Here is an 11,755-nt window from a genome sequence, read left to right as displayed (position 1 = left end):
TTCAACTTCCATTTTGAATGTAATCTTTAATGTGGCTTTGTGCATTCATTCTGTAGCGGGAACTTTATAGCTAGTTGACAGACTATGTCTGGGAAGCTGTGTCAGACCGATCAAGGGCCTTCAACACTAAATGGTTCTACCCCTGTGGGATAATAGGTTTTCTACCATCAGGGCCGTTGATTTTGAACAACTCTCTGCACAGAAGCTTTTTAATTTCCAGAAGCAGGATGGGTAGGCCAAGAAGGCCAGAAGGGTTGTATGGCCTACAGGAACTGGACCAACCCAAGACTCACAGAGGTAGTGAAGACAGAGAGGAATTGCATTCAGCAGTTGTTTTCCTAAGATCTGTAGCTCTCTTGTGGTTTTTAACAGTAAAGTGTGTGTATTTAAAAAAATTCCTATGCTAAGCCTGTGGTTCCTTGTTTTACTGCCATCTTGTCCCTGAATGGGTTAAACTAGAAGCCCAAAGCTCACACAGCCAGGTGTACTCCAGATGAACATGTCTAATCAAATGGTGTCTCAGAAGGGCAGGGGCACTGGTTCTGAGGTCTAGGTGGCAGGACTATGGGGTCCTACTGCCCAGTACGGGTGTCAGACACAGGAGAGCACCTGAAAGGCCCAGAGCTAGGAACAGTGATCAGTCATCAAGACACAGGGAGCTAAGAAGCACGTGGGATTCAGCAGTTGGATCCTGTCACAACAGACAGATGTCCATCCATCCATCCAGACTGTGGCAAAGATATTTTGCAGTATGCCCCCAAAAATTATCTCAGGACCCATGAACATTTCACAAATCCCATTTGTGAAGCTGTTAAAAATTAGACAATCTTGGAGCTACCAGGCTAGGTAGCAACCCTAACCCTAAAACTCTGTAAAGTGAAGTCAATATTTTGTATTTATAGTGAAACTGTTCAATGAAATATTGCTGATCTTGGGAGTTCACAAATTAATCTGTAGACTCCACAAAAATTATGAGATTGGTTTAAAATCATGATATTTTTAAAATGTCTCAGTTCTTTTTTAGTCTGTCTAGAAATGTGTTCAGCTCTTTTGGGGAGGGAAAATTCTACCTCAACGGTACACAAAATGCACACAGAGGAATGGGGGTTTTCAGTGCTCCGCTTTCCTGGCAGATGGAAGAGCCACACTCTCCCCAACACCCTTCCATGCTCACAAGGCACCTATGGGCACTGTCAAGACCCTCCTCAGCTTTCAGCCCAGCAATATTACCTGCCAACCCTAAGCACTGTTTTTTGCTTCTCCCCTGGATGCTGTTTCCTGATCTTCTCTCTATGCACTGGCCCTTGCGCTGATAACCATCGCCCTGTATCCTCCCTGAATGCCCCACTGTACTAATGAGACTTATCCTCCCTTTCCCCTGCCATCTAGGGCCTTGACACCTTCCCCTATCTCCACTGCCTCTCCACCTCATGGGCACTGGCCTCCTCCCTCTGCTCTTGTGGACACTGTCACCCTCTCCTCTGTGCTTCTTTACACTTAGCCAGATTTTGGTGGACTTTCAAGGGCATAACAGAAAGCACATTCCTGGTACAACAATGACCCCTCTACTGAATGTCAAACACCTGCTTTAAAACCTGGAGGTGCCAGAGTTTCTCAATGAATCGGTTGTACCAAATTTTTAATATGACCAAGCAGAATTTCCCCCCATTCTTGTTAACAGAAACAGCTGAACCATTTTTGCTGAAACTTAAAAAAACAAAAACAAAACAAATCCTGTGACAGACACCCAGTAGAGGAAAGTTTATCCCAAATGGTTTAAGTTTGGCAAAGTTATAAGCAACTGAAAACAGTCTTATCATGGAAAGTATTAGGCAACCTTAAATGGAGATGGCATTTGCCACCTAGAGAGAGAGAGAGAGAGAGAGAGTGTGTGTGTGTGTGTGTGTGTGTGTGTGTGTGTGTGTGAGAGAGAGAGAGAGAGAGAGAGAGAGAGAGAGAGAGAGAGAGTTAATATCTAGAAAGTTTGCCATCTAGTGGCAGATAAGAATAAATATATAATCTGAGCCAGATCATAGAATATCAGGGTTGGAAGGGACCTCAGGAGGTCATCTAGTCCAACCCCCTGCTCAAAGCAGGACCTAATCCCAACTAAATCATCCCAGCCAGGGCTTTGTCAAGCCTGACCTTAAAAACCTCTAAGGAAGGAGATTTCACCACCTCCCTAGGTAACCCATTCCAGTGCTTCACCACCCTCCCAGTCAGGGCCGGCTTTAGGAAGTGCGGGGCCCAATTTGAACATTTTCGGCGGGGCCCCGGCAGGGATGACTAAAAAAAAACCATGTTAAAAAAAGCCTTTCATTTCTTAGCAACCGGTTCCCTATAAAAAGTTCTGATTTAAGGGATGTGCCACAGTATGTATTTTTTGTACCAATAGGGTTACCATACGTCCGTATTTTCCCGGGAGGAATTTTTTAAATTTTAAAATTTAAAATTTTAAAAATTCCTCCCGGACGGCAATGTAAGAACCAAAAAGCCTGAAATGTCCGGGAAAATATGGATGTATGTTAACCCTGCCTAAAGTTCTTTTTTAAAAAGATGGGCCTGAACTAGAAATGAGCTCCGTTTCACATGTGTGGGTCCCAGCTGCTCCCTGCCCCCCACATTGAAGCAGGTGTGCAGGGTTACTGCCCTGGGAACTGCAGGGCACCAGTGGACATGGGGCTGGCTGGAGGCAGGGCAGGGGCTGACTGGAGGTAGGGTCTGGCTGCAGGCAGGGCAAGGGGTGCGGGGCTGGCTGGAGACAAGGGGGTGTGGGGCTGGCTGGCTTCAGGCAGGGCCGCAGGGGGGTGCGGCATGGGTTGGCAGGGCTGGAGACAGAGGAGTGCGGGACTGGCTGGCTTCAGGCAGGGGGGGCAGCAGGGATTGGCTGGAGACAGGGCAGGGGGTGCGGGGCTGGCTGCAGGCAGGGCAGGGCAGGGGGTGCAGGGCTGGTGCGGACGGGAGGGGTGTGGGGCTGGCTGGCTTCGGTCAGAGCCGCAGTGGGGTGCGGCAGGGGCTGGTTGTGGGCAGGGGGTGCGGGGCTGGTGCGGGCAGGGCAGGGGGTGCGGGGCTGGCTGGAGACAGGGGCTGGCTGCGGGCAGGGCAGGGGGTGTGGGGCTGGTGTGAGCAGAGGGTGCGGGTACAGCCCACCCTGTACGGTAAGTGCCCCCTCCTCTTCCCTCCCCCACCAGGGTAGCAGCAGCAGCCTGGGGCTTGGGGGCTATTTAAAGGGCCCAGGGCTCCCCTGCTTCCACCACCCCAGCCCTTCCAATAGCCGCGGGAGCCCTGGGAAAGCGGCGGGGCTCCAGCGTCTATTTAAAGGGCTGGGGCGGTAGAAGCAACGGGAGCCCCGGACTTTTTAAATAGCCCCCAGAGCCCTGCAGCCCTACCCCAGGGCTCCAGCAATGGGGCTCTGGTGGCAATTTAGAGGGCCTGGGAGCCCCAGGCCCTCTAAATTGCCCCCTGAGGAACCTGGGCCATCCTGGTACGGCGCACCGGCTCTTGCCGGTACGCCGTACCGGGGCTTGGGTGCGGGGCCCTCTTGGGGGGGGGGGTGATTCAGGGGAATTGGTTGAATTGGCCTAAAGCCGGCCCTGCTCCCAGTGAAAAAGTTTTTCCTAATATCCAACCTAAACCTCCCCCACTGCAACATGAGACCATTACTCCTTGTTCTGTCATCTGCTACCACTGAGAACAGTCTAGATCCATCCTCTTTGGAACCCCCTTTCAGGTAGTTGAAAGCAGCTATCAAATCCCCCCTCATTCTTCTCTTCTGCAGACTAAACAATCCCAGTTCCCTCAGCCTCTCCTCATAAGTCATGTGCTGCAGCCCCCTAATCATTTTTGTTGCCCTCCACTGGACTCTTTCCAATTTTTCCACATCCTTCTTGTAGTGTGGGGCCCAAAACTGGACACAGTACTCCAGGTGAGGCCTCACTAATGTCGAATAGAGGGGAACGATCACGTCCCTCAATCTGCTGGCAATGCCCCTACTTATACAGCCCAAAATGCCATTAGCCTTCTTGGCAACAAGGGCACACTGTCGACTCATATCCAGCTTCTCGTCCACTGTAAGCCCTAGGTCTTTTTCTGCAGAACTGCTGCCTAGCCACTCAGTCCCTAGTCTGTGACAGTGAATGGGATTCTTCCGTCCTAAGTGCAGGACTCTGCACTTGTCCTTGTTGAACCTCATCAGGTTTCTTTTGGCCCAATCCAATAATTTGTCTAGGTCCCTCTGTATCCTATCCCCCCCACCCCCAGATGCTGAAAAGATAGGCCAAGCCTTGTCATTTTTAAGTGGTTAGGTACTGGCCCGCTTTTCTCCTTGGTGTCTGATCAGTGCTAAGAGGCTGCCTGTGGAGAGTTTCCAAGAAATCTGATAATGGAAGAACTAGGGCTGGCTAACTGAGAGTCCTCAACACTTTCCTGGAGCTCACCACCTTGTAAAAACAGTCCCTAAGTAATCTATTTTATCAATCATCATCATCACCACCACTTCCAGTTACACAACTTACCATGATCTTCAATTTTAATTATTTCAATCCATTTTTACCTGTGTTTTACTGAGAAAGTTGTTTCCCCCCCCAACTCCCTCATGAGTTTTTAGTTATGTTTTTGATAGACCAGTTTATACTTTTCTGAATGAACTGTACACTAAAATGTGTCAAAATGCACTGAAATGTCATTCATAGAATAAAATATGTCTTGGTTTCCCAAACTGGATTTCCAGGTGACTTTAGTGTACACTGACACATAAAGTAATTTTACACCACCATATTAATCATTCTGCTTCTTTAGTGTATAGGAATTGGGTAGTAATCCTTTAAGTAGTTTATGAGTCTGTTAATGGCCCTCACTGTCTTCTGTGTTTCATAAGCCATCAGAACCCTGTCAATGCAGCAGTGTGTATATGTAGTTAGGCCTTGCATGTTATATAGATAATGAATAAACACAGATCTGTCCTAAAGCAAGGAGGAAATTGCAAGAACATCTGCCTAGCAATTTTCCCAGCCTTATTCTTGTTGAACTTAGAATGAAGAGGCAGTTTGCTAAATGTGCAAAAACCATCTTAAGTTTATATGCTCCACATTGATAGGCTCAGACTACAACTAAGGATAACTTATCAAACATTTTAGAAAGTTGGACAGAGCATGACATTTGGAAACTGGCAGCTGGCTACCAAAAGGACATCTCTTTTATTGGACTGCACTCCCGCAACTTGCATTTAAAGATATATTATCTGACCTCTGAGAAGAGGCTGTTCCTTGTCTAGAATCTCCCTATGTATACTGGTTGTGAATTGCATATGGCTGGTTGTCAGGCTGCAGCCATCTTGGGCCTGATTCTCCACTGCTTTGCACTTTGAATAATCATAGAATCATAGAATATCAGGGTTGGAAGGGACCTCAGGAGGTCATTTAGTCCAATCCCCTGCTCAAAGCAGGACGAATCCCCAACTAAATCAATCACCCGTGAGCAAAGTGAATGTGAAATGCTGGCTTTCTGAGATGGGTGAGTTTACATTCACTTTGAACAAGTGTAAATGATTACACAAGGGGAAAGGCAGGAGAGAATTGGGCCTATTTTCTGTCATCTCAATTTCAACATTCCTGTTGTCAATAATTCAGAGCAGTGAAAATGAGATACCACAGGACCAGTCTAAAATTGAGTGACAATTGAGAGGCACATTGTAAGTGTGGACAAAGTAATTGCAGAGTTTAATTTGTAATGAAAGAGGTGCCGGGGTTTAATCAATTAGGTGCTGGGGCTCAAGCAATTTTTTTTACTTTCATAACTGATGCAGCAAGTTCGGAGGTGCCGGGGCTATGAACTGCCAAGTCTAGAGGTGCCAGGGCTCAGCCCTAGCACAAATTAGGCACTGAGTAATTGGGTCTATTCAATATGTTATAGGAGTCTCGCTGTCACAGAGATAGATGCCTTAGATATACTAGACTCAGATAGCTGATCAATTAGATTAGACTGGCTGGAAGTTCAACTGGATAACTCAGTTGTATGTAACAGAAGTCATCAGCTCCCATAACAACAGTGTCCAGAACTAGAGCTAGACAACTTTTTTCATCTGAAACTTTTTTTCACCGAAAAATGCTGATTCAGGTCAACCAAACCATTTTGAGACTTTCTGGCAATTTTGGGGAACTGTTTCAGTAAATAAAGAAATAAAATCAGGAATATCAAAATGGTGCATTGTAACATTTTTAAGTGAAATATTTTGATTGTTCCAGCTAGATTCACAACAGGTTTTAGATGCCATTCACAAAACTGAGGAGGTTGTGCCTCCCCCCACAATACCCAATAGTCCAGTGGTTAGGTGCTTACCTTGGATGTGGGAAAATCAGGTGGGAGTCCCCAGTCTAATGCAGGGACTTGAAAGTAAGTTTTCCCTCTTCCCTAGATGAGCATCTTAGCCACGTGGCTATTGGCTAGCTTGAGGTAGGTCTCTCTCAATTTTCCATGTAGTAGCTGTTCTAGTTTGTATGAATAATTAATTGAAGCAAGAACTGGAAACTGGGCGTGCCCCCCTCCAAGTGAGTGCCCTAACCACCAGGCTGTATAGTAATTCTAACTCTCTAGCCCTTTGGCCCACTGACTCCTCAGTTTTGTGAATGGCACCTAAGGCCCCTTTTGAATCTAGCCCCTTGTTTCCAGATTTCCTGCTTTTATATATATATAAAAAAAAAAGGTTAAAAATTTGTGAAATCAAAGTGAAACATTTTGTTCTGGGTCAAATGAAATGTTTCTGTCAATCTGAAATGGATTTTTTTTCAGAATTTTCAATTAGTCAAAAATTCAGATTTTTTTCTATTTTTGGCACTGCCAATGAACCAAAACAATCAGTTATTTGCACAGCTCTGTTCCAAACAGCATTCTGCCAGAAAAATGCTGGCCTCTTTAAAAACCAGCTGTTCTCTTGGCTCTCTTTACAGATAGAAGATCCCTGTAGTGATATGCCACAGCAAGGCTGAGCATCGCTGAACTGTGTTTAGTTAAACCTCTTGATTACAGCAGCAGGGTGCTTCTTACTTAGTTCAGGAATGACAGAAATTAAAATGCTAATGGAGTATTATACTGTGCATCTGTGTGGCAATTGGAAGTGAGGCTATTTTATTAAAAACTAACCAAGCATTTTCTAGTCAGAAAATTGGGCTGCAGCAGAAAAAGCCAAAGCAATCTCAAGAGTTTGCACCCCTACTCGGTTGTGGAGGCCCATTGTGGAGATTATGTCTTCCCCTGCTTACTGTCCAAATAATGGTTGACTCATAAAAACAATAGTATGTTTCTGAATGGAGAAAAACAGAAGAGGGAAGCAGCAGTCCAAGAATGCTCCATATTCTATACTTGGTTCCACCAGTGTAAATTCAGATTAATTCCATCAAATTCAATAGAATTATTCCAGACTGACACCCCTGAAATGAGATCAGAATCTGGCCCTTTGTTAGTAAGGTATTGTAGATGATAGTAATAGTACTTTGTACATATAATACAGTATGTCTTTCATCCAAGGATCTCAAAGCCCTTTACAAACTGTAATTAAGCCTCACAACACTCTTTCCCATTGTATGGGTGGGGGGAACAGGGTATGTCTACACTTCAATTAGACACCTGTGGCTGGCCCGTGCCAGTTGACTCGGGCTTGTGGGGCTCGAGGCTGTTTAATTGCACTGTAAATGTTCCAGCTCAGGCTGCAGCCCAAGCTCCCATCTCACAGAGTCGGTGAGCCTGGCCTCCAGCCCAAGCCTGAATGTCTACATCCCATTAAACAGCCCCTTAGCTAGAGCCCCGTGAGTCCAAGTCAGCTGGCACAGGTCAGCTGCAGGTGTCTAATTGCAGTGTAGACATACTCACAGAGGCCCAGAGGTGAAATGACTTGCTTTAGGTGATGCAGCAAGCCAGTATACAGAACTGAGGAGTTTTGATTTCCCTTCTCCTGCATTAACCAATAGACCCTACTGAAAAATTATATTTTCAGTAATCTGAAGAGCTGACTTGAGGGGCAATTAGATTGAAGAAAAGTGCAACAAACAAGCTAAGGTGTTGAAGTTTATTTCTTTTTGTTCTAACAGTGTGTCAGACTAATGTGTCAGAAAAGAGAGAACTTCCAGGGGAAAGTTCTTTACATTTTACATGCCTGGAGGCGAATCCCACAATCTTTAGTCATGTGAGCAATCCTTAATTATGCATGTTGTCCTATTAACTTCAGTGGGACTACGCAGATGAGTGAAAGGTGCAGGATCAGATGTCTGGAAAGCAGTGTCTCACACGATAGCTATAATTAAAAACTGCTTATTTCACACTCTTAATTGTTGGGAGAAATGAGTCTGCATGCTGACTTCATTTCACCATAAACTGCCTTTGTTGAGAACATGAAATATCAGCACTTTGTCTTCTGGCTTATTCTGGCTGATTCATGCCCCCATCAGTCAGCCACTAGAAAATAACACTGAACAGTATGCAAAGTCCCCGTGACATAAGGTATTGTTATTTTCTTTCTATTGTTTCTGACTGACTTAAAAAGCTTCAGCATTTGTGATAAGTTGAGTTAGGCATATTGGTTTCTGTTGTCTCTGCCAACAGCAGTGCTCTTACTAACATTGATTCAACTGTGGGTGCGTGCATGCACGCACACACAAGCTCACTCTGACGTTCACAACGACCTGGCTACGCTGTTACAGAAATGGTGTTGGCAGGCTTAGTGTCTCCTGAAATACCATAAATAAGAACTAAGCGTGAACACTCTTGGGTGTTTTGTAGCGGTGTAGTGAAGAGGGAATGAGGGGATTTTTATTTTTCTTATTGTTTGTAGGAAGCAGGCTGGAGCCCTGAGTGTGGGAGTTCCATTTAGGGTTTTTTGTTTTGAGGCAAAGCCCTTTTTGTGAGTAGTAGATATTCTAAAACTCTCATTATTCAGAGAATAAGCCAACCACTAGCTGCGCAGGTTAGGATGAAACTTTCCCTGTGGGCAGGTGTGATGGTTTTCGGGGTACCCAGGACTGTGAATTACTTTGTGGGGAGTCTTGCTTGTGGTAACTGGGTGTTAGCTCCCTAAAACCACCAGCCTCTCAGCCACTCAAGCACTTCCCTGTGATATCCAGCCCCTGACACTGGCTAATCCCAGATCCTCTTCCCAAAGGAACAGTGTACTCCAATTTAGCAGTTTTACCCTAAACCACCGCTTCTATATAACACAAAACACTTGTGATACAATGATACAAAAGGTTTATTTAAGAAAGAATAGAGATTCCGCTAGAAACAACAGAAAGTGATAGAAACAAATAGTTACAATACAAAACAAAATTATAAAATGCGGACTAAGGCCTATACTTCTCAAAAGTTACCTTTCCTATCTAATAAAGTAGGTTTTCCTCCAAAGTTCAATCCATTGCAGAGCTGACGGGCTTCATAGGAACCAGGATCCAATTGTGCCTGAAAAATACCTGCTCTACAAGATGTCTCCTCGGTGATTGGATCCAGAGTGCCTCTCCCCGCTCTGTGTTATATTGAAACAGTCTTTTGTCTCTGTTCATAGACAGGGCCATCCCCTGTCTGTTGTAATGGTCCTTTTTTTTTACCTCCAAGTGGTTTGATTGTTTGCATTTGTCTTTGATGATTTTCCATTGACTGTTTTGTATTGGAGCAATGGTAGACAACTGAGCCTTGCATTATCTCACTGGCTAAACAGAGAGGGTGGCAGCTCCCTCCTGAATGGACAGGTTGTCACCGAGTCATATCACTCTCTGGTGACTGCTTTTAACCTTAAAGACTATATGGTCATTGTTGGGATTCCCTCTGAGACCTCTTTCTACTCAGCTTCCTTTGTCACTCAGGTATCTTTATTTGGCATACAGAATGGTACACTGAGTTGATCAGACTCAAATACAGGGGGGATGGATGCAGGTACAACATAGCTCCAAAGTTATACAGAAACTCTCTTTATATACATTTACACAACTCATTGCATTCCCTGCACATTGTATCATACATTTTAAGATTGGCTTGGTTACTTAGCAGGAACCAATCCCTGTACTACATGCTTTGTCCACATGCTGTCCATGTTTCGACTTCTTTATCTCTTTTCTGTATTTCTAACTTATTTTGTCCCTTGTTATCTAGTTCGTAGTCAGTAGTTCCCTGGGTGTTCTCCCTCTTATCTTAGCTGGCTCAGACATTTTGTCTTTTTAGCCTACTTATTTACTTATCTGATTTAGCACAGATGTCCTGTTTTCAGCCTGATGATTCATTTTCCTCCCTAATCCTTACTTACAAAGAATGAGGCCTCCCCCACGTGTTAATTACTCATGTCAAGTCAGGCCTCAGCTACAGGCATAAACTTCAACAGAGTTACATTATTCCTTAAATATTACCCATACACACATCACACCATAATTAGGAGTATCAAGAAGTCTCAAGCTTTCAATAGAGACCTTACGTGTTACCCTTTATGGACAAATACCCTGTAAGCAATGTATTTGATGTAGTGAGTTTGTCAGGTTTGAGATGAGAATTGTTTGCAAAGAACAGAGACCAAAAGGATACATCTTCAAGATTTTTAAGCATCTGAGGGAAATTGTTGGGCCTCAGACTCCCCATGAACAGATGAAAGAGTTTTATTCTCTGACTCAAAAAGCCACCAACATGCTAAATGAGTTTGCCCCCAGCTTCCAACTGACCTCCAAGCACTGGGTGGGAAAATTTCCCCCTGGCCTAAATGAGTATGTACTCCGAGACATCTATACAGAGCACATCACCGGCCACCGCCAATACCGAGAGTGAGCCGGCGTGACTTCGTGCACCCACAATGAGGAAGAGACCTGTAGATTTCCTCTGTTGGACTTTATCCCCTGAGCCCTGAACCCACCGAACCGAACCGAACCACACCATATGAGGGTCATCCTATCCTCATTACCCAGCCCCAAGGCCGGCTCCAGGCACCAGCCTGGCAAGCAGGTGCTTGGGGCGGCCGCTCCGGAGAGGGGCGGCATGACCAGCTATTCGGCAGCAATTCAGCGGACGGTCCCTCACTCCCGCTAGGAGCGAAGGACCTCCCACCGAATTGCCGCTGCAGATCGTGATCGCGGCTTTTTTTTTTTTTTTTTTTTTTTGGCTGCTTGGGGCGGCCAAAACCCTGGAGCCGGCCCTGCCCGGCCCGCTTATTTATACCCATGATTACCTGTAATTCATGTATGAGTGATGTACCCTTCACTGCTTGCTGACTGTACCTTGACTTCACCCACCGTATACCCCCCCCCCCTCATTGGGGATATTGCAGACTGTATAAATTATGTGCTATCCCATATCAAAACATTAACATCCCCCTATACTCTGTATGTTACCCCCGATGACTAATAACTGACGTTTCAAACACTCTGTATCATCTATCTTTAAACATTTTCTAATAAAATTTTAAATCTACACGTGGTGAAACTGAGACAGAGAAGATAAGTGACTTGATCTAGGCCACATAGTGGGACATCAATAGAGATAAGATTAGAATGCAGGGATTCCTTACTTGTTGTCCTGTGCTCAGTGCCCTAACCCACAGTGCCATGATACTCAGATGAAGCCTTAGCACAGGGAAACTTTTATAAACTAATTTAAAAAGAAACATTTCTGAGCAAGGATTTCCTTGTAGAATTAGGATTATGTCACCTTGGCTGAGCTAAATGGTAAACAAGAAAGAATCCATGCATAGCATAATCGAGTTCCTTAATTAAAAATACACCATGGACTGTAAAGTGTT

The sequence above is a fragment of the Emys orbicularis genome, chromosome 1 (genome assembly GCF_028017835.1).
Source record: "Emys orbicularis isolate rEmyOrb1 chromosome 1, rEmyOrb1.hap1, whole genome shotgun sequence".
In the NCBI taxonomy this organism is placed as follows: Eukaryota; Metazoa; Chordata; order Testudines; family Emydidae; genus Emys; species Emys orbicularis.
The sequence above is the reverse complement of the archived record's forward strand: the minus strand, read 5'-3'. Positions refer to the sequence as shown.